Source organism: Gorilla gorilla, chromosome 4, assembly GCF_029281585.2.
Source record: "Gorilla gorilla gorilla isolate KB3781 chromosome 4, NHGRI_mGorGor1-v2.1_pri, whole genome shotgun sequence".
NCBI classification, from domain to species: Eukaryota; Metazoa; Chordata; class Mammalia; order Primates; family Hominidae; genus Gorilla; species Gorilla gorilla.
In genome coordinates, this window is record NC_073228.2 from 127920794 (window position 1) to 127945522 (window position 24729).

The 24729-nt window shown below is 37.1% G+C and overlaps 1 long non-coding RNA gene across 3 annotated transcripts in view; it reads right to left on the reverse strand.

The window, feature by feature from the left end:
* Positions 1–1718: 1718 nt before the first annotated feature.
* The window catches only part of LOC129533582 (uncharacterized), a 383198-nt gene continuing 360187 nt past the window's right edge, over positions 1719–24729 (reverse strand). For all 3 annotated transcript variants that reach the window (XR_010133929.1, XR_010133928.1, XR_008679825.2), the window contains 2 exons: positions 22815–22955; positions 1719–1864 (listed from right to left, as the gene is read on the reverse strand). This is a non-coding gene — a long non-coding RNA (uncharacterized lncRNA). The remainder of the gene's footprint in view (positions 1865–22814; positions 22956–24729) is intronic.

A 24729-nucleotide genomic window follows, 5' to 3' on the forward strand; every position in this document is an offset into this window, starting at 1 on the left:
AAGCCTGGTCAGCATCTGATTAATTAGGATAAAGGCACAAGGGAGAATGTACAGTGTATGGGGAATAGCACTGATCTTTTTTATCTCAATGCTAATGAACTTTGACATGAACTTCCCCTTCTCCAGCAAAGTCATTTCTTAGAGTTTTCAGCTTTCTCCCCACTTTCTCATACTTTATAGCTTCACTGGTGTATTCATTTCATATGGATGCCATAACAAATAATAAAAAATTTGGTGTCTAAAAACGAGAAATTATTTTCTCATAACACTGGAAGCCGGAAGTCTGAAATCAAGACGTCAGCAGGACTATGCTCCCTCCAAAGACTTTAGGGGAGAATTCTTCCTTACCTCTCCCAATTTATGGTGGCTCCTGGTGTTCTTTGGCTTGTGGCAACATAACTGCAAACTCTGCCCCTCTTTCCACATGGTCTTCTTCTTGGGTCTCTGTGTCCTTTCCTCTTTTATAAGGATACCAGTCATTGAACTTTGTGCCCACCTTATATCTGGGATAATTTCGTCTTGAGATTTTTAAATAACTACATCTGCAAAGATCTTATTTCCAAATAACATTCTGAGATTCTGGTTTGACACAGATTTGGGGGGGAACGTTGTTCAACTCACTACAATTAGTAAATGACAAACAAATAAATTTCTAAAAAGTAGTCCTTAAACTCCTGGCGACCCCTAGCCTCCATCCAGGTAATTGACTGCACGTGTTGTGAAACCCAGTGCCTCTACATTGCTTCTCTTGCTTCTCATGACAGTCCAGAGGAGGAGGCTACCCACAGAGAATGCAGAACTTGAACTCAGCCTTAATAGAAGCTTAATAGAAGATAGGATAAATTGTGAGAAGGGAGAGGGCATTTGAGTTGAAATTTTAAATCTCTCTTTTAAGCGTCAGCCACAGTGATAACCAAAATGTCTCTTCCTTCTGTAAGAGCCTAAAATTCAACTCAAGCAGGCTTATGCAAAAATGGGCTAATGTATCAGCGATAGTAATGGAAAAGCCCAAGTCTAGGCCCAAGAATCGCTGGATGTTGCTCCTGTAAGAGTGCTTTCAGAAATACACTAGTCTCTTCTTGACTTGGGCTTCCTCTGTTTTGACATAATTCCTTGAGAAATGGTCCCAAGCAGCTCCATACTAACAGGCTCTCACATTAGTAAATCCAACAGAAATTTCATGTTTCTTTCCCAGCAGTTCCAGAAAAAGTGTGTGAGTGGATGTTAAATGGCTGTGATGGTCACACGTTCTCTCCTGAGTAATCATTCTGGCAGGGGCTACTGTACTCCTCCTTCCAGGTCTGAGTCACCTGCCCTACTTAGAGCCATGGGGTGGAGTCAGCCATACCCAAATCATGTGGACTAAGCATGAGAAGAGTGAGGGAGGATTCACTTATTCTAGGAAAGCCATTGTGATTTTAGAGGGGAAGGAGAAATAAATGCAGGCAAACAAAAATAACGGCTGTCTACTCCCCTCACTCTGACAACTTTTACAACCACTTCAGACACTATCGGGAGAATTTCTATTCAGCTGTAAGAGCTGTGTCTGTCCCCAGATAATCCACAAAAATACAAAATGTCTGCTTTGGCACCACAGGTACCACAGATATGTTTTACTTACGCATGGTACCTTAGACCCTATTTTCAGGCAACTAGATGGAAGGTATATCAATCTGCTAGTACTGCCATAAAAAAAATCACAGACTCGGTGGCTTCAACAACAGAAATTTATTTCCTCACAGTTCTGGAGCTACAAGTCCAAGACCACTGTGCTGGCCAGCTCAGTTTCTGGTGAGGGCTCCCTTCCTGACTGGTAGGGGGCTGTCTTCTCCCTGTGTCCTTGCATGGCCTTTCCTTTGTGCTCCTGCAGAGAGAGAGAGAAAGAGAGAGAAAGTTATCTCGTGTTTCTTTCTCTTATAAGGACACCAGTCACATTGGATTAAGGTTCTACCATTTTTTTTAACCTTGTTTAATCTTGATTACCTCCTTAAAGGCCATATCCCCAAATACAGTCACGTTGGGGGTTGGGGATTCAGCATATTGATTTTGAGGAAACACAATTTAGTCCATAACAAACAGGAAAACATTTTTATTCCACTTACCTCTTACTTAATGTTTTCCAAAGACTTGAAGCAATACATTTTGACACTGATTAACTCTGGCATGTGGTGCCGCTTCAAATATCTTTTCAAGTGCAAGATGTAAAATATTTTCCAGTTTCCAATCCATGATATCTCAGAGGTCACATCATGATCCCAAGCACAGCCAGAATCCTATCAGTCTTCCCCTATCAATTAACCCTACAATTGTTTCCATTTAATTGCCAGGTGTTTTTTCTTAGATTAGCAGACCAACAACTAGACTGCTGCCTCCCAAAAATATTTTCAGACATGAATGACACACGTACACACAAATATTCTATGGCATGCAACATGATTATATCCTAAGCATACACTGATTTTATAGCCAAGCCTGATTTATGGATGTAATCTCTAAGTATTATGGTGCTTGATTATTTGAATTTCTTTCCACTTAAGCTGACATCAATATATAGAAAAAAGACCAACTGAAAACATGTGATACCTATTAAGTGAAACACGAAACATGACTCTTAAAAGCAAATTGGTTACTAATTCCTGGAGCTGAGTTTATTTAAATCCCATTTAAACCAAGTACCTGTTCTAAGGAAACATTTAGAAATCAAAATCCAGAAAACAAAAGGAAAATTCAGCTCTGGCTCTAGGTTGCCTGATAAAATGTTCTGACCCAATGCTGTGCCAAGTTCTCCCAGAATTTATAATACAATCCTTGTTTGAGTTTCTCAGGTACTCCAGATTGGAAATGCACCAAGTCACTATTCCCTCTGTGTTTGCCAATTTGACTTCAAAGTCACACATTAGAATTCATTAGCCAGTTATTGAACTACCCCCTTGTTCCTAGTGTGCAATTTAAAAAGAATTTACAAGTTAAAAAATAGTATAAAGACTACCTCTAAAATGTTTTCATTTTGGAAAAAAAATTGTGTCTACTTAACACATTAGTTGCGTTTGACAAGCTTTAGTTTTAGATGACTTGGGTAGAATTCAGTGTGTCATTCTTGGCATCATGTTCTCAGTGGAACCTTGACAATATTAACATCTCCATCTTTGAGAAGACTAAAACTGGAGTTACCGCAAATCTTGGATTAAATGTTTTTTAGTATTTACACTCAAAAGTATCCTTGTTTCACAGGCCCCCTTTTGAGAAAAGGCACAAAAAGCAGGGTGGGAGTGAATGAACGTTTAACCCCTGAAGGCTGTGCAGACACTTAAACAGATAGAATACAGGATAAATTTAGAATAACAATCATCTCTGGGGTTGGACTTATTTATTACTAATATTAGTGGTATTAACAAAAGGAAAATAGCGCCGAGGAGTAATTATTATATCCAAGCTTTATGAGGCCTTTTTTTGAAAAATTTTTTTCTAAACTGAAAATGAAGAGGATAACATCTTGAATGTAATCCTTGACAGCTTCTATTATGGTTTCTGTCACCTTTTAGTATACTTCCTAACTGTGCGTACTACAGAAAAGGGCAAGGAATTAATCAGGTTGCCAAAAGAGTTGGGTTACACAGCATGCAGAAAGCACTTCAGCTACATTATTTGTACAATTTCTGTAGGGAGTTGTGCAATAGAGGCCTTAAATTTAATATGTCTGGCCCCTTTCCACCTGGACTCAGTTCAAACCCATTGCCTGCAGCTTGCTGAATCCAGAGTGGGAAATCAGTCATTATATTAGGAACGAATGGCAAATGATTCCAATTCACATGTTTCAGCTGGTACATTTTTTAACCTAGAGCAACACCAAATTGGAAAATTCTGCAATTCTGCAAGCTGGGCATTAGATCTATATTGCAGTCTAAATACATTTCTAGTCTTAAGAAGTTGACAAGATGATTTTTCCTTAGAATTTCTTTAGTTGATGTGCCACTGACAGAAATTTCAAGGTCTACCACATCATCACCTTTTGCTGGTCCTTTGTTTTTCTCACTGAGGGTAAGTGGTGGTGTCAGTGCAATAAACTGCAATAATCTATAAAACACTGACTCGACTCCTTTATGCTTGTGGCCACATTAGGTAAATTGAAAGGCCATATGCAGCAAAATGAAACTTTCTTGGAGATTGTTAAAAACAAACAAAACAAACAAAAAATTCCAAGCACAGTGTCTCTTGCCTGTAATCCCAGCACTTTGGGAGGCTGAGGTGGGAAGATTGCTTGATCCCAGGAGTTTGAGATCAGCATGGACAACATAGTGAGACCCCATATCTAAAACATAAAAATAAAAAAAAATTAGTTGAGCATGGTGGCATGTACCTGTAGCCCCAGCTACTCAGGAGGCCAAGGTGGGAGGATTGCTTGAACCCAGGGGACTGAGGCTGTAGTGAGTTGTGATCATGCCACTGCATTCCAGCCTGGACAACAAAGTGAGGCCTTGTCTCATAAAAATAAATTATTTTTTATTAGTAAGTAAACATAAAGGAAAGTAATGCTATATAGAAAATGAAATGAAGAAGCAAGTAATAGAAAAAGAAAGGCCAACCACCTCTTAACCATATGAATATACGGTCAAACATGTTGGTAGCAAGGAAATGTAAAATAAAATACAAATGAGATCTCACTTTCTATTCTTCACATTGAAAACTCAAGTGCTGGTGAGAATATACGGCTACATACTTTGCTGGTAGAATAATGAATTGCTACAGCCTTTATGAAAAGAATCTATCAATACCCATTGACCTAGAAATCCCAATTTTGAAAATATACAAAAAGATGAGTAGGCAAAGTCGGAAGTACAAATATGTTTAAGGCAGTCATCTTTAAACTACAAAAATTATTAAAACAACCCAAAACGCTATTGATAAGGAAATGCTTGGTTAAGTTACGGTCAATATAGTGACTGGTATGCAACTATTTTAAAATGGGCCCTATAAGTATTTGCTTAGAGGCAGTTATATAATGTATTGCTTAATTTAAAAAGCAAATTATAGAGTGTTATGTAGAATATAGCCACCTTTAAAAAAAACAAAATAAATTATAGACATGTGAACATGAATGTGCATTTGTGTATGTATGTGTTTTATTAAGAAAAGTATAGAAAGGTATACAAAAACAGAAATAGGTTTAGAGGAAAGAAAAGTGAAGAATATTAACATTTCACTTCTATAAGCCTATATTGTTGAGCTTATTAAAATAAGCATGTATTATTTTTGTAAATAAAATTTAATAAAATTAAAAGGAACAAAAAGGGCAATTAATTTTAGAGCTATAATTTACAGGTGTATATCAATTAGGGTTCTCTAAAGAAGCAGAATCAATAGGGTGTGTGTGTATGTGTGTGTGTAGATGTTCATATATAACTATATAATATATAATGTATAATTATAACACAATTATATGAATATATATATAGGTAGATAGACAGACTGACAAATTTTAAGGAATTTGATTATGGGGGCTGGCAAGTCCAAAATCAGCAGGGTAGGCTAGTAGGCTGGAAACTCAAGCAGGAGTCTTGAGATAGAATTTCTTATTTTCTGAGAAACCTCAGTTTTTGCTTTTTTAAGGCAACTGCTTGCATGAGGCCCACCCACATTATTGATGGTAATTTTTTTATGTAAAGTCAACTGATTGTAGAGAGTAACCATGTCTACAAAAATATCTTCACAGTACCACCTAGATTAGTGTTTCAATAAATAACTGGGTACTATAGCCTAATCAAATTGACATATAAGACTAACCATCACAGTCCACCTCTTGTCAAATTGGCAGCCATACACATCTCCTTACAACACACTTAATCTCCAAAATAAAAACAATAAAACAGTAACAAGTCACACTTTTATTGTATCCACCTAACATGATACAACTATCTAGTGTATGACAAAAAAATATACTCTTTCCCCAAAGGGATGCAAAGTCCTTGGATAATGTTCACTCTTCTCTTTGATGTCCTGTAACTTAAATACTATGGTGGAAAGGTAGCTATTATTTAATATGTCTTATGTCATTATGATAAGAGGAGAGAAAAGAAAACAGAGATATTTGCCATACATACACACAAACACACCTACACATACACACAAACACACCTACACATACACACATACATACACACAAATTTATAACAAAATAAGAAAATAGGCAGGGCATGTTAGCTGACAGCTGTAATCCCAGCACTTTGGGAGGCTGAGGCAGGTAGATCACTTGAGGTCAGGAGTTTGAGACCAGCCTGGCCAACATGGCAAAACTCCTTCTCTACTAAAAATACAAAAATTAGCTGGGTGTGGTGACACTCCTCTGTAATTCTGGCTACTCAGGAGGCTGAGGCATGAGAATTTCTTGAACCCAGGAAGCACGGGTTGCAGTGAGCCAAGATCACACCACTGCACTCTAGCCTGGGTGAAGGAGTGAGACTCTGTCTCAAAAAAAACCCACCAAAATAAGAAAACAAGGAAGAAAGGCTTGTAACAATTTCAAATTTTATTTATGCAAATGGTCACATGGTTTTAGCTGGTATTTAAACTACCTTCTTCCACTATGCCCTTTACCTGGTGGAGTGACACAAACTTCTATTCCTAAAGGATCTAGGTCATTAATAGTGCTTCCTGAATTGTGATGTTGCAGTTTTCCATTAACATTAATCACAAGGCATGATAATACTAAGAGATGCCCTAAGGGAGCTCCTGTATTTCAGACATATTCTTCCTTCACTCCATTATGTAGTAGCAGGCCAATTTTCCCTTGGTAATCAGGATCAATCACATCAGTCAGTATACAAACAGGTATATTTTTTGCCTGTTGATTCAGAAGCATGAGGAACCCAAAGTGGCCAGTGGCTATCTTAACATCCAGTTCAGTAGAATCATTGTTTTGTCTCCTGGTGGAAACATTTCTCCCTTTGGAACTAAGACCTCTAAGGTCAGCAGAGTATGAGATCATGGAGACAGGAAACAAAATGTTGCCAGTGTGTCACCAGGGGTAATGATCAGTGGTGCTACTCACATTTCCACTCATTTCCTTGATTTCTGTATTCATGAATCCTGGCTATGGGAGAAACAGCACCAGATCTTGGATGCTGATTTAGAGCATATACAGCCTCCTGAAATACATTGGCCAAGTTCTCTAAGGTATTGTCACCCAACTGGCATTGTAATTGAGTCTTCAAAAGCCTATCCTACCATTTTATCAAGGCAGCTGCTTCAGGATGATAGAAAACATAGTAAGACCAGTGAATTCCATAAGCATGTGCCTGTTGCTACACTTTATTTTCTGTGAAGTGGGTGGGTTATTGGATCAGAAGCAATGCTGGGAAATGCCATGATGGTGGATAAGTCATCCTGTAAGTCCACAGATGGTAGTTTTGGCAGAATCATTGCACGTAAGGAGGCAATTCTGTATCTAGAGTGTCTATTCTGGTAAGATCACAGCACTTCCCCTTCCACGATGGAAGCACTCCAATATCATCAACCTTCCTCTAGAAGGCTAGCTGGTCACCCCAGAGAATGGTGCCATATTGGGACTCAGTGTTGTTCTTGGCTGCCGGCAGATTGATCACTCAGTGATGGCTGTTGTCAGGTCAGCTTTGGTGAATAGAAGTCCATGTTGCTGAATCCATCCTTGCCATCATGGCCACTTTGTTCATGAGCCCACTAGGCAATGGCAGAAGTGGCTGGAAACAGAGGCTATTATCCACAGAAAGAGTCATCCTATAAACTTGATTATTAAAATACTCCTCTGCTGAATTTACTCCTTGGTGAGCATTCACATGGGACACAAATATCTTCACATTTTTGCTCATTCAGAGAGGTTCTCCAGAAAAGCAGAACCAATAGGATGTGTGTGTGTGCATATGCCTCTTCTCCAAGCCTCCCTGTCACCATTTTTGAATCGGGTTTCTTCCAAGTTCCTGACCATCCAGCTAAAACATTAACCACAACTCATGAATTGATAAATACTTGTACTTCTGCCATTTCTCCTTCCAAGTAAATGAACAACCAGGTACATTTCTTGAAGTTCTGCTCACTGTGGAGATTTCCCTTCACCATTGTCCTTTAGGAATGTCCTATAAAGGACTATAGTGCTGTAGATGTCTATTTTTGGATTATGCCTACATATTGTACAGGACCATCTGTAATTCAGACTTGAGTGTTTTGCCTCCACAGTCATTGATTTTAGGGAAAATCCATAGGTATGGATTGAGAAAGAATATATTGTAGCAGGTGTGGAGACCATGGGCATTTGGGCCATTTCTTCATGAAACTTATGGCTTGGTGGGTCAGATAACACTTAGTTCATGATGGGCAATTCAGATGGCATGTTAACTTGGTGGCCCATGATCAAGCATTCTGTCTCTACTAAGGCCCAGTAGCAGGCAAAAGCTGCTTCTCAAAAGGAGAGTATTTATCTGCAAAAGATAGCAGGGCTTTGCTCCAAAATCCTAAAGGCCAGTGCTGATTTACCTATTGGGGTCTGCCAAAGACTCCAAACAGGTCTCCATCTGTGACTAACACTTCAAGCACCATTGGATCTGCTGGGTCTTATGGCCCAAGTGGTAAAGCAGCTTGTACAGCAGAATGGACCTGTTGCAGAGCCTTCTCTTATTCAGTGACCTCCTCAAAACTAGAAGCTTTTTGGGTCAATCAGTAATACACTCGAATGAGGAATATGTCGCCTCTAAAATCCAAAAAGGTCCACTAAGCATTGTGCCACTTTTGGGGTTGTAAGAGAGGTCAGTTGCAACAACTTATTCCTTATTCCTTGCCAGCATGTCAAGGGATATCTTGACATGCTCCACAACACTGCACTGCTAGAAATTTCCTTGTGGTAGAAGGCCCCTAGATTTTTGTGAAACTTATTTTTTACCCTCTGACTTGCAAATGTCTTACCAATAAGTCTAGAATAGTGCTGCTTCTTGCTCACTAGATCTAATGAGCATAATGCCATCAATGTAGTAGATTAATGTGATATCTTGTGAAGGGAAAGGCAATCAAGATCTCTGCACAATAAATTATAACACGGGGCTAGAAAGCTGATATGTCCCTGAGGTAGGACAGTGAAGGTGTGTTGCTGATTTTGTTAGCTGAAAGCAAACTGCTTCTGGTATACTTTACTAACAAATAGGAGAAGACATTTGTCAAATCAATACCTGCATACCAGATACAAATGTATACATTACCTCGTTCTAGCAATGAAATTCATCTACCAGAGCAGCTGCAATCAGAGTCACTATCTGGCTAAGCCACTGTCATTCTCCAAAATTTGTGTTCAGTACAGCCCAAATAAGCAAGTTTGATGAGGATGTGATAACAATCACTACCCCTTCATCACTCAAGTCCTTGATGGTGTCACTAATCTCTGCAATCCTTTCAGGAATGCAGTATTGCTTTTGGTTTATTATTTCCTAGATAGAGGCAGTTCTCATGGATTCCACTTGTCCTTTTCTGCATAATAGCCCTCAACCCACAGGTCAGGGAGCTAACATGGAGATTCAACCAGTTACCAGGTATGTTCAAATTATGTATTCCAGAGCTGGGGAAATAACCATATAATGAGTTCAGGAATCCACTGGACCCATTGTGAGATGGATCTGAGCTAAAACTTCATTGAACACTGATCTCCATATTTCTCTACTTGAAATGGTGGACCACAGTGACATTTTGGGTCTCCTACAGTTAATGCCAATTTATAGCCAGGTTCCAGTAATATCTGAAATATCTGCTTATTTCCTTTTTCCCAGTGAACAGTCACTCTGGTAAACAGCTATGGGTCTCTTTGGGAAAGGCTGGAAGAAAGATTAATAGTATAAGTTTTTGGCAGTGTGGTGGGGTCCTTCCTCAAGGATCCTCGGCCTCCTCTTCATTCAAGGGGTTCTGGACTGCAAACTTGCTGAAGTCTGGGGTTTGATTGAGTGGTCATGACTCTGTTTTTATGACTCAAGTTGGACTTTTGTTTACTTGATCTAAAACTCTCCACTTTTACAGATCAAGTAATAATTTAGTAGGCTTCCTACCTATTTCACTTCTAAGAACACTATGATCAACTAGCCAATGTCACAGGTCTCTGTGAGTCAGATTATTACGACTGCCTGTTTGACACTGCTGTCCATTATGATATCCATGCCCAACTTGCCTTTTGAGATTGAATGTTACCACTTTGCCCCTGCAACCCCAGGGATCCAATTATTCCCATGGTATCTGGGCTTCTTAATTCAGTAGTAGCAGTTCCCATGATAATTTCCAACCTACAGAAAAAAGCAATCACAAAGCTCTTCAAGGATATTGGGACTCCCTTCACAAATTTACTATTCACAGTCATGATGAAAGTTATATCCTGTGGACCATTCTTGGGTGGGTGAGCAAGTCTTAAATGATAAATCTATCCTAAAAATACCCCAATCCTGAAGACTTTGGATTCTTTACAATATACCATGGCAGTTCTGGCATGTCAACTGTACTTACAGTGGGGCACCTTTTGGTCTATGTTTCAGCCAACCAAACAAATAGCTAAAACCCTTTCTAATCCCCCAAGCTGCAACATTAAACCCAGAATATCTGCTCAGTGAGAATATATCAATAAATTTGGCCTGATCCAACTTTACGCTTCTACTACTACTATTCCGCACCCTTAATATCCATTCCTACATGTATTCCCCAGATTCCTGTCTGTATAAATAGAAAATCATGAAGCTCTTTTGGAGGGTAGTGCATGTCCTTATAGCCATGTGTTGTACCTCACCCTTTCAGGCCTGCTGGAACTTCAGTCAAGTTATAGGTCTAAAAGCAAAAAAGGAGTGGTATGGATGGTCCCTAAGGAGAATCAACAGAAAGCCGGAACCTTACTTCTTATAAGTTTTTGATTTGGAGTATCCAATGATACTTTGTATCATTGTATTCAGTGATATTTTGCCTATCTCTATTGCTATATCACACTGTGGACTATCAGTGCCCTCTTTACCACTGGAAATAATCATTAGTGTCTTTAAATATAATCAGATTAGAGAATCAATTACAGAAACTCCAAATCATTTCGAAGAATTCATCCTTAAGATCCTGTTCCTCTATAACCACTCTTAGTACTGAAATCTGTATCAGTCAAGGTCTCCAGAAAAATAAAACCAATAGATTAAGATAGACATATAGAGATATAGATGTTAACCATTTCTACGGTATACATTCATTGCAACATCTAGATGAGCATTCAATCAGATTATTGGGTATTACAGCCTGGCTATATTGATAAGTAAAACTAACTATCACAAAGGAGATGACCAGTAGCTCTCATTAGAATATTATGCTTGGTTTTACCTAGGGTGAACTTTCCTGAAACAATCTAGACTGATCTAAAAACATCCTGTTTCAGTCTAACTTGGACATTTTGAGGATAGGAGTGGGAAGGCAACCTGATTATACATAAAACCTTTTAAAGTAAGAAATAAAAAAAAGAATTAAGAGGTCAGTCAGGTTAGCCAATTTATTTGGTAGTTGAGGAGCTGAAGCATTTTTTAATCCATTAATATATACCCATTATGGCTGTATACTCTAACCCTTCTTAGCTGTTAAACCAGAGTTCAGAATGCCTGGATTCAACTTCTAGCTCAGCCATCTTACTCAGGCAGATTACTTCTTCTCTATAAGCCCTGTTGGAAATACCTCAGGGTTAGACTTTATGCATTTCTATCACTCAAGTTCATAACATTTTAACAATTTAAAAACAAATATCAAAATAATAACATACATGTATAGATGTGGTACAAAATTTTGCTTTATTTCCAAAGGACTTGAAGAATTTACTTGTTTTCATCCAACACACTTTTGAAAACATAAATAGCAAATATAAATATATTCTCATTGGAGGAGGGTTGATGAGATTTCCCAGGAGCGATGCTCTGCATTCTAAATCTGAGGCATCCTAACAGGTCCTGTGTGCCCTTGAGTTAAGGTGGGAGTCCATGACATTTGGTATGGAAATTGTTGCCTTTGCCAAATGAAAATGAAATTGACATATTGGCTGCACAGCTTATATTCTGAATTGTGTTCCCAGGAATACATAGCCTGTACTCTTTTTCTGTTTTCTTGTAGTAACTTAAGAAACAAGTTTATAAGTTGCCTAAAGAGTCAAGACTGCTGTTGTGAAATAGAGGTTTTCTTGAAGGAAAACTAACCCTTCTAGTCATTAAGTTTTGTCGTAATGCTCTGGATAACCTGCTCTGGAACCATTAGAGCACTTTCTATAAATATTTCTGGAGGCCTTGATAGAAAATAACTTTACATTCAAATAGAATATAGTGGAATATTTTGAAATATAACCTCTTCACCCTTTACATCAAATAAGTTGCTGTATCAAAACAAAAATAAAAGCATGAGATTTGACCATGACTTTGAGTCCTGTGGCACTATTTTCCAGCAGTATAACATCAGAGTTCACTTGGTTCCTCCGAGTCTCAATTGTCTCATATAACAATGTCTACCTCTCAGTATTCTGAGATAATCTTATAATGATATATATGAGAGAGATTTGTAAACTTTACAACATTGGCAATATTAATAGTTCTCTGACAATCATATGCTCTTATAAATTCAGAACAAGTTTCAAAAGAAGCAGATGCTATTTGAGAGAACAGAATCACAATACTATCTTCTTAAAATCAAATCAAAATTTCACAGACATAGCAACATAAATCCACAAGTGTTTATCTCTAGAAACAGTGAAATGGGAAAAGATTATCAGTCCTTTGTGCAAAGAACGTCTGGTTACAAATTCGGAAGGGTGCTGAAATGCCGGTTTTATATATCTATTTCTGCTAGGCAAAGAGACTAGTCAGGAGATAAAGGACAGAGTGCTGGAAAGCTTGGGCACAGAGTTTATGGAGCAGGGAGGAAACATGAAGGTGGGAGCACCATAGACCGTTCTAACATGCGGACTGTCAGTAAATGTCAAGACTCCAACTGAAACGTCTTAGTACCGATAGCATCTGTTTCCCCAGCTGGTTCTCAGCCTGAAATTGTTAAGGAAAACAATGTGGTGGCAGGGAAGGATCAGTTTGGGAAAGATTAGATTCCACTCCCGGAGCCATAGAATCAACAGGAAGTTGCTGCATGTGATCTTTATTCAAAACTAGGAGAGGAATCCAGTAGAGTACATTTGTTCTGAAATTTCTTTAGCTTGGCCCAGACTACCTGCCCTTCTCCTTAGAGACAGGACTACTCTAAATAATGATATTTAGTAAATGGTATCTCAAATGTACTGGTAATTGAAAATAAAAACCTGGATGTGATTCTTGAGACCACCTCTCAAATAGTTGTCAAACGGGTTCACTTCTCATGATTTCCACCTCTACCCTTCCAGCCTAGCCCTTTCCTGGGGGCGACACGAGTGGCATTTGAGCTGGATTTTCAATAATATAAAAGATGTCAACAAAATGGAGAGGGGAGGCAGGCAAGGAATTCAAAAATCAAAAGAGAACAAAGACATTTTGGTAACAAACTGGAGCCTAGAATGCAGAAGGAAGCATGGTAAGATATAAATTCTGACTGCTGAAAATCTTGAATGCCACATAAGGATTTTGGACTTTATGCAAGAGACAAAAAGGTCATTTGGAGTCTTTGAAAATGGGTTTGGCAGGATTAGAACTATAAGGTAGGTATAGAAAACCAGATTTTGTTATCCATTCATCTATCTGCTGATAATAACACATTAATTATCCTCTATGTAATTTTTCCTTGCCCTTCTCCTAAGCTTTGTGCTTTGGGTGGAATTCATTTTACTCCTAGATCCACGGGTAACTCTGTGACTTAGACTTGGCACCCCCAAAATTGTTTTCCATGATCACTAAAATTGGCTCAGAATGGATGAGTGATCTGAAAAGCCAGTAAAAGTCAATGGGACTTTTGTTGATGCTATTGTGGGTCACACTGTCTTTCTTGTGAGACTCAAATCCGGGAGGTTATAGGCTGCAGGCAGGTATTTATGCAATCATGTGGAGCCTGGAAATGACAGGCCCATGTGGAAGAAAACAGAGCCTGGGTCCTGGTCATGTTATCTGCGCTGCTCTCAAAACACCCAACCCTTGAGCTTTACGTGTTACCTAAGTCATTGAAATACCTTTCCTTTAGTTAGATTTTCTGCCTTTTGCAACAGAAAGAATCCTGACTGAAACTCCAGTGAGAGAGATATGTACAAGGCTAACGATGGGAGAATACAGATACCAAAGGGGCAAGAGTAAAATCTGATATATGGGGAAAGACGTTTTAAGAGAGGATAATATGGTTCCCCCTTATTTTCTATCTACAGGGTTAGCACTGTTATTGATCAACATAAGGGAGACTATTGTTTTCCTCTTATGAACCTTCACAACTGTTTAAGAACATTAAATATTAGGATAAGTTTTCATTTGATTAGAAAGTTCTGTCTTTGTGTCCCTCTTCCAAACTATGATCAGATATAACACTCACACAAGAATAGGCTAACTCACTTATTTATGCACATTTTAAAAAATACTTAAAATATTAGGAAGCTTAAGTGAAAGAAGATAAGGCTATTATGACAAAGTAGATCCACTGTGACTCATAAAGCACAATTTTATTTGTCAGGGAATGTATGTAATTGATGCAGAGTAAATCTTTGTTGAGAAATAGCAGCTAACACTTACCAAACATTATGCTCTGAGATTCTTATATATATTAACTGGTTTAATCCTAATTATAGCTCTTTCAGGAATATATCTTTTAGTTTTAATTTACAATTCAGGAAGCTGAGCACAGATAGGATAAATACCTTGCCCTAACTTTTAATGATGCCAGAATGCGAAACTGGATAATTTAGCTGTAAAACCACATTTAAGCACTGTACTTGGAGCAAGTGAATAAATGAATAAGCAAATAGATCATCCCTTCTTCCTAATGCTGGAAAAAACCTGGCAATTGGATGGTGTCTTTGTAACAACTCAGTTCCGTTCTCTTCAATAGAGTCATATTCTTTTAATTCCTCAGATGCTACCTGATTATCAATTAGAAACTTTGAGGAAGCTGTATTCACTATTTCCAATCTCCCAATACAATTTAGTGCACTGAAAAGACAATTTACTCAAACAAAAAACTTGTTAAGTGCTAGTATGGTAAAGTGGAGGACTAAGTGTTATTTCCTATATTATCTACTTGTAGTAAGGGAGTAGTTGACTCCCTGAGAGAATTTGCCTAATTATGGGTCTGATATCTAGTACTTCATAGCATTTTCTGCTCATGTTGAAATGGATGCCAGGCTGCATCTGTGTGTTTTAAGTGAAAGTCTTGCCCAGGAACCAGTGACAATTTGCCCAGTCCATGTTTATAGTCTACAGTATTAGGTGGGATGGGTGGCACTGTAATCACTAATCTGACATGAATTAACACTTACCATAATGGCACAGGATTTACCACTTGAATTTGCACCTGAGTTTGTGCCTCTCAGCTAACACAGAAATGCTAATCATATCTCCTACAGATAGCAATTTAAAAATCAATCTCTGTGTTCGTGAAAATATGACTTAATTCTTGGCTGATGTCACTATAATGGGAGGGGTAAGATCAACTTCTATTTAAAAATCAGGTCATTCGTGCATTTAATTGCAAAATATCTCACTGTCACAAAATGCCTCTCCTCCCTTTGTAGATGCATCCTTTTATGTTCATCATAGTTCTTTCTGCAGCCTTTGACATGGGCAGGCAACTACCTCTTCGCTTTAAAACATATTATCTTTAAAAAATATTTAATTGACAATAATTGTACATATTCACGAGGCCCATAGTGATGTTTTCATATGTATAATGTGAAGTGATCAGGTCAGGTTAATTAGCATATCTATCATCTCAAACATTTATAATTTCTTTGTGTTGGGAATATTTGCTAACTATAGTCATTTTACAGTGGTTTAGAACACTAATACTTATTCCTCCCACCTAACTGTAATTTTATACCCTTTAACAAATCTCTCCCTAACCCTACCTTCCCTCTACCCTTCCCATCCTCCAGTGTCTTCTGTTCTGCTTTGTACTTCTATGAGATCAACTTATTTTAGCTTCCACATGTAAGTGAGAATATGCAATGTTTAACTTTCTATTCCTGGCTTATTTCACTTAACATAATGTCCTCCGATTCTATCCATGTTGCTGCAAATGACAGGAGTTCATCCTTTTTATGGCTGAATAGTATTCTATTGTGTACATATACCAGAGTTTATTTATTCATTCATCTGTTGTTGGATGCCTAGGTTGAATCCACATCTTGTCTATTGTGAATAGTGCTGCAATAAACATGGGGGTGCAGATGTCTCTTTGATATTAACATTTCCTTCCCTTTGGATAAATTCACAATAGTGGGACTGCTGGATCATGTGGTAGTTCTATTTGTAGTTTTCTGAGGGACCTCCATACTGTTGTGCACAGTGGCTGTACTAGTCTGTATTCCCACCACAGTGTATAAGAGTTCTCTTTTCTCTGCATCCTTGTCAGCATTTGTTATTTTTTGTGTTTTAGGTAATAGCTGTCCTCACTGGGGTGTGATGATACCTCATTGTGGTTTTGATTTGCATTTCCCTGATGATTAGTGATGTTGAGTATTTTTTCACATATTTTTTGGCCATTTGTATGTCTTCTTTTGAAAAATATCTGTTCAGATTACTTGCCCTGTTTTCAATTACAGTGTTTAGGTTTTTTGTTTGTTTGGTTAGCTTTTGCTGTTGACATGCTTTAGTTCCTTGTATATTCTGGATATTAGTCTCATGTCAAATAAGTAGTTTGCAAATATTTTTTCTTATTCTGTAAGCTGTCTTTTCATCCTGTTAATTGTTTCCTTTCCTGTGCAGAAGATTTTTAGTTTGATATAATCCCTTTTGTCTATTTTTGCTTTTGTTGTTGTGCTTTTGAGGTCTTATTTATATAACCTTTTTCCAATCCAATGTTCTGAAGTGTTTCTCCTATGTTTCCTTCTAGTAGTTTTACACTTTTAAGTCTTAAATTTGATTTTTTTTGTATAGTGTGAAAGGTGGAGGTCTAGTTTCATTCTTCAGCATATGGATATCCAATTTTCTGAACATCATTTATTCAAGAGATTGTCCTTTCCCCAGTGAGTGTTCTTGACAGTTTTCTCAATAATCAGTTAGCTAGGAACACGTGGATTTATTTCTGGGTTCTCAATTCTGTTCCATTGGTCTATGTGTCTATTTTTTATGCCGATATCATTCTATTTAGTCCCTCAGCTTTGTAGTATATTTTGAGGTCTACTAATGTGATACCTCTTCCTTTCTTCTTTTTGTTCAGGATTGCTTTGGCTATTTGGGGTCTTTTGTTGTTCCAAACAAATTTTAAGATTTTTTTTTTCTACTTTTGTGAAGAATGTCATTGATATTTTGATAACAATTGCATTGAATCTGTAGATTGCTTTGGGTGGGATGGTCATTTTGACAATATTAATTCTTCCAGTTCTTAAGTATGAGATGTCTTTGCATTTGTTTGTATCCTCTTTAGTTACCTGTAGTTCTATACAAAACATCAATGTTTTATAGTTTGCCTTGTAAAGGTCTTTCACTGCCTTGTTGAATTTATTTCTAATTATTATTTTTTGGGTAGCTATTGTAAATGAGATTGCCTTCTTGATTTCTTTTTCAGCTAGTTCATTGTTTGTGTATAAAAATGCTACAAATTTTTATATATTCATTTTGTATCCTGCAACTTTACTGAATGTATTCATCAATTCTCAGAGTTTTTTGGTAGAGTCTTTGGGGTTTTCTATATATAAGACCTGTGTATAAGATATTATTGTCTGCAAAATTTGACTTCCTTCTTTCTTATTTGGATGCCCTTTATTTCCTTCTCTTGCCTAATTGTTCTGTCTGGAACTTCCAGAACTATATTGAATTACAGAGGTGAGAGTGAGCATCCTTGTGTTGTTCCAGTTCTTAGAGAAATAGCTTTTAGACTTTTGATGTTAGCTATGTGTTTGTCATATATAGCCTTTATTATGTTGAGGCACTTCACTTTTATACCTAATTTTTAAGTTTTTATCATGAAGAGATGTTAAATTATATCAAACGCTTTTTATCTATTGAGAGGAACATATTGTTCTTTTCCTTTATTTTATTAATGTAGGCATAACGTTTGTTGATTTGTATGTGTAGAACCATCCTTTCATTCCTGCAATAAATCTCACTTGATCATGTTATATTATCTCTTTGATGTGTTGTTAGATTCAGTTTGCTAGTCTTTTGTTGATTATTTTTCATCTATGTTAATCAGGCGTGTTGTCCTATAGTTTTCTATTTTTGTTGTGCAGTTGTCTGATTTTGGTATCAGGGTTTATACTGGCCTCATAAAATGAGTTGCAAAGAGTGCCCTCTCCTTCAATTTTTTAGGATAGCTTGAGAAGAATTGATATTAATTACTCTGTAAGGTTTTGATAGAATTTGGTGGTGACGCCATTTGTTTATGGACTTTTCTTGGTTGGAAGACTTATTATTACTGATTGGTGTATTCTAGTTTTCTGTTTCTTCTTCTTGATTCAATCTTAGTAGGTTGTATGTGTCCAGAAATTTATCCATTTCAAATTTATTTGACATATAATTGTTCCCAGTAGTCTCTAATGATCCTTTGTGTTTCCGTGGTATCTGTTGTGACATCTCTTTTCTTATTTCTGATTTTACTTCTTTGGATCTCCTCTCTTTCTTTTTTAGTTAGTCCAGATAATGGTTTGTTATTTCCCTTTATCTTTTTTATAAACTAGCCTATTGTTTCCTTGATCTTTTGTATTATCTTAATTTTGTTTATTTCTGCTCTGATTTTTATTATTTCTTTCCTTCTACTGATTTTGAGTTTGCTTTCTTCTTGATTTTTTAGTTCTTTGAGACATATTGTTAGCTTATTTATATGACATCTTTCTAGTCTTTAATGTAGGCATTTATTACTATAAATTTGCCTCTTAATACTGATTTTCCTGTGTTCCATAGTGTTTGGTATGTTGTGTTTCTATTTGCATTTGTTTCAAGAAATTTTTCAGTTTCACCCTTAATTTCTTCCTTCATCCTTTGGTTGTTCAGGAGCATGTTGTTTAATTTCCACGTATTTGTATAGTTTCAAATTGCCTTCTCATTTGTAATGTCTAGTTTTATTCCACTGTGGTTAGATAATACGCTTGATATGATTTTTATTTAAAAAAAGTTTTAAGAATTGTTTTGTATTCTAACTTATGGTCAGTCCTTGAGAATATTCCATGTCCTAGTAAAAAGAATGTGTATTCTGCAGCTGTTGGGTGATATGTTTTATAAATGTCCATTTTCTCTATGGTGCAGTTTAAATTCAATATTTCTTTGTTGATTATCCACCTAGATGATCTGTCTAGTGCTGAGAGTGGGGAATTTAAGTCCCCAACTATTATTGTATTGGGATCTATTTTTCCCTTTGGATTTGATGTTTGCTTTATATATCTGGATATATATCTGGTATTGGGTGCATCTGAATTTACAGTTATTATATTTTCTTGTTGAAGTGATCCTTTTATTATTATATAATGTTTTTCTTTGTCTCTTTTTAAAGCTTTTAACTTGAAGTCTGTTTTGTCTGATATAAATATAGTTACTCCTGTTTGCTTATGATTTCTATTTACATGGAATATCTTTTTTCATCCACTTACTTTCAGTCTGTGTATCTTTATAGGTAAGGTAAGGTAAGTTGACCAGCTTAAGGGCTGATGGTAATGGCAGACCATTCCTCCAGCTAGAAGTGCAGTGGTGAGGATTGTTTTCTCTGCTTTGCAGGACCAGAGTCATAGCTGATCCTTGGCCCAAGTTCCACATAGCTGGGGTTATGGCATTCAGCCACCCATGTGGGCTTGGCATGACAAAGTTGGTACCCCAGTGCTGGAGAGGTGCAGTGGCTACTGGCTCCAGAGTAGGGCACACTCCAGAAGTCTCTGGCTCTGGTCTCAAGATGGAACCAGGTTTCAGCTGCTTGACTCACAGGGTGTGGGGGTGGGGTAGGGAGTACACACCATGTGCTCCTAATTTGGAACAAGGCAATCGCATGAAGTCCTGACAGCTCTCCAAACTCAACTCAGGGATTCTGAGGACTGTGGGATTCTCCTGTTGTAAAAATTGTGGGTGTTTGAAGTGGCAATGGGGGTCGGTGAAAATTTTCTGCTTATGTTTTCCTTGCAATGGGGAGTCCTTCCTGACTCTAGGCTGATCATATTTGGATGGGGTTGATGGGGCTGTAGTTGCTGGGTGCTTCCATTCTGCCCTCCTGGACTTCCAATCACCTCAGGTGCCTCTCCACTTCAGTACTCTCCCATTGACTCTCCTGTCAAATCTTAGCTGTTTATTTGTTGCCTTGGTCCTTGCTTGCAGACCAGCTATCTCTAGTCAGCTAGAATGCCAGCTATCTCTAGTCAGCCATCTTGCTGATGTCACTCCAAGACATAGTGTCTTGAAGCCTTTCCTTAGAAGCATCAAAGGAGATGTGAGGATTGTTTATTTGTTTATATCTTTAGAAAAAAATAGCTCAGTATTAATGATTGAAAAAAAATTTAGTCCCATCCACTTTAAGCTCATGTTTTTGTAGCTCCTCAGATCTTGGCAATATTAACAACTTCAGCACTTATTATAAGACTATATAAACCAGCAAAGCACTTCTTAGGTATTTATGTTTCCCTTGCTGAAGTTTTGAAAACATTTTGGTTGTCTCCCATGGGATGTGATTTCCAAATTCTCAAATTACCCCCTGTTGCTTCCTTTTCCAAAAGATAAAGAGCTACATTGCATGCTTCTTTCTCAATACTGTGTATACTTAATGACATTTTTAAAACAAGATTTTTTTTCTTCTTTTTTGTTTCCCCAGATGCAGATACAAGTGAGGGATAAAATTTACCAAGTAGTGTATTGAGTGTCTATAGCTGAGTCCTCAAAAGCCATGCATCACTCCAAAAAGTAAAAGGATCTTAATCTTTTAGCATTTCTTCTCTTTTAACTCTCTGACAATCTCATTTCTCTGAGTATTAAGAACATAAATGTATTGTCTACTTATATATAAATGGGGTCATCTACTTCTGACATCCTCCTATTGGTTAATTTGGTAAAGAGCTGCTTGAACTGTCCTTACATTGAATCCATTCAGCAGCTCTTGCTACTTGTCATAGTAGCTCAGACAGTTTCATCCAGGGTGGGTATCCACTGAGAAAGAAGGTTGATGGAACTGGATCCTTTCACTCTGACACATATTTCTTGAAAAAGTTTCTAGAATGGGTATACACAATGTACATTTCTGGTCTTTTGATGCATTTTCCTCATTATCTAGATTTTCATATGTGTAGTCATTTAGACAAAGTTCCTTTTCTTTGCACTGCTATATTCAGTCAACTATTGACTATTTCATTAACCCTCTCCTTATGGTCCTAAACTAGGACCTAGTTTATGTCCTATCTAGTTGAAAGTGCTTCTTTATTTATTTTCTGGCAGTGCCACACAGTTTTTTTTTTGTTCTATTTAGAGCTTTTCTTTGTTGTATATGTTTATATATTTTATTATTACTTTCATGAGCAAGCAGAGCCCAGCAATTCCCAGGGGATGAACAGTCTATAGTACATATCTTTTAAAAATGGCATATGTCAAAAATTCAGATTATTGTTTCAAAGCAAAAAGTCAAAAGACTTCACTAGTACTTGAAAGGGGTAAAGCAAAGAAGAATATGGAGGTGAGGGGTGGAGATATCAGACCTAAATTACACATTTCATCTTCTGGAAACCTCAGCCAATCCCTTCTTCCTTCAGAATCCCATTGAGCAGACTATCAAAGACCCATCTCCCTCTGAGCCTTCCTCAGTAATATCCTTCTTTCCTTTTGAACTTACCAACTTTAATCCTGGCAGTACTATTTACCCTACCTTCCTGAGTCATTCTGTGGACATTGTCAAGGCTTGTTTCTCTCTCCCACTCCACTAGCTAATGTGTATATAAACTGATAGTTTATACATTCAGTGTGTACTTCGGTTTAGTTCTTTGTGCTTGTGTCCAAATGCATAGCACATTTGTCTATCAGAAATGTTGAGCAAGGGGAAAAAAGCAATCAGAAATCAAGTTTGATTTAGTTTAAGTTGACATTTATAAAAATAAAGAGTTGAGCCAGGCTGTGGACAAAGTAGAAGGGGGTCTGTCTGCCCTTCTTACTGTTTATATTAGTAAGATGAGTAAGGCAGTGAGAAGTTAGAGATCTCTATTTTAGACTATAAGCTTTTGAGGGAGTGCAGAGTAACACTTTTAAAATATATTGGTATATCTTTTAGAATGATATTTGGAAAAATGTTGCCTTTAATATCACCATATTTTACCTTGTCCAAACACAGAGGTTTTAATAAGGCAGTGATCTCCACGCCTCTTTAATTGTGCATCTTTATTAGTAAAAAAAGTGGAATGTATAGTCCCAATACACAGACATATCTATATGGATTATTCACATATATTACTTTTACTTTATATATTATAAAGCATAAAAATTAAAGTTAAAAATGAATAAGATAAAAATAATTTTTGAATAAAATTATAATATTTTAGCCACACCCTAATGGATTACTCAAGCAAGTCTGCTGTACATGTACCCAATAATAGAGGCAACTGTATTTGACTATTTTCTTGCAATATCATATCTTAAGAATGACTAAGTCCTGGCAGTTTTATCTCTGAATTTATCTCAAATTAACACTTCTTTTCTTTTCCCACCACTGTGGCTTTCAATTAGAATCTCTTCAACAACTCTTACCTGAACTCTCTTGCTAGTCTCCTTGCTTCCTTTAGCTCTTCTTCCCAATGCACACTTTACCCAGTGGCCTGGATGCTCTCTCCAAAATTCAGTACTCATTGGTCTCTGCTCTGCTCAAGTCCTTCATTGGCTCTGCATTGCCTACAAGACAGAGTTGAAAGCTCTGAGCATCGCACAGACTGTCCTTACTCACCTTTCTAGTCTGCCTTCCTCCTTTCCCACCTGACTCTCTAGCTATGTTAAATTGACTGCAGCTTTTGAAGGCACCCTTCTTTCTTTTATTTTCACCTTTGTGGTATTTTATCTTCCAGAGATGGCCCTTTCTTCTTGTCTGCTTATCAAACCTCAATATTCAGCTTAAATATCACTTCCCTTAGAAGGTTCTCTTTACTTCCCTTTGCAGAATTAAGCACTTGTCTTCCTGTGTTTAACACCTGTTTGTGTCAAATTGGGGCAATTATCATACTACTCAAACAATTTCTTTCCATGTCTCTGTGCTCCTAAGTGATAGAAATTATGCTCTTTTTTATTTTCTATATTAGGCGTGAAGCAAATGCCTGATCTTCCTTAATAAACAGAGTAGATGCACAAATATTAATTGAACAATGTATAATTTTGGTGGCAGTGAAGGAAACATTTTAGTGGCAGTCTGCAACAAATAAACAAAAATATTTATACAATATATAGGAAAAATACTTCTTGTCTAAAGTTTTTATTATTTTTTTCACAGTTCTTCAGCTTTAAGGTCATTTTCAAAGTCATGCCTCTTATATTGACCAGTCAAAATAATTAATAAGGATAATAATAAATAACATTTATGAGTGTTTACTATTTGGCACTGTGATAAGCAATGTATTGCAATATCTAATTTAGCTATTTCATAGCCCTGTGAAGTATTTCATTACTAGTATTTCATTCATCTTGCACATGAGCAAGTTAGTGAGGTTCTGAAGGGTGCAGGGTGACTCTTTCCCAGGAAGTGAAAATGACAAGGTTTAGTAGATTTCTAACTACAGGATCTTTACCCAGATGTTCTGCTGTCTTCAGGCTGCATATCTCCAATTCTCTTTTCAGAATACCTACCCTGAAATTCAGTTCCTTCCATGCTAGGTTGGAACATTTCCAGTGTTCTTAGGATAGCTACAAGTTAAATGTAATAAATATGACGGGTTTACATAATGTATGTTGCATACAGTTCCTAAGAGTTGAGAACTCTTCAGAAGTCTCCAGACCAGACTGTTTATATTTAAGTCAGATGATTTCTTTCACTGAGTGTTTCGGCTTCACTACACTATCTCGTGTGATATTATCATCTGCCATAGTTGAGATAAATACTCCTGCAAATGCAGTTTTTTTGTTTGTATATGTTTTGGATAATTCTTATTACATCAACAACCTCAGCAGAAATTGATGCTAAATTCATTATTGATTTATCATTCTTCATGGATACCATAATCAGATTGGCCTCAGAAATAAATAGGTGGACAGGGAGACAGCTTAAAAAATTGTGTTTGCTTTTTATTTATTTTTTTTTTAAATTTGAGCAGTTTATTTATCTTTTTTTTTTCTTTTTTTTTTTTCTTTTATTATACTTTAAGTTTTAGGGTACATGTGCACATTGTGCAGGTTAGTTACATATGCATACATGTGCCATGCTGGTGCGCTGCACCCACTAACTCGTCATCTAGCATTAGGTATATCTCCCAATGCTATCCCTCCCCCCTCCCCCCACCCCACAACAGTCCCCAGAGTGTGATATTCCCCTTCCTGTGTCCATGTGATCTCATTGTTCAATTCCCACCTATGAGTGAGAATATGCGGTGTTTGGTTTTTGTTCTTGCGATAGTTCACTGAGAATGATGGTTTCCAATTTCATCCATGTCCCTACAAAGGACATGAACTCATCATTTTTTAT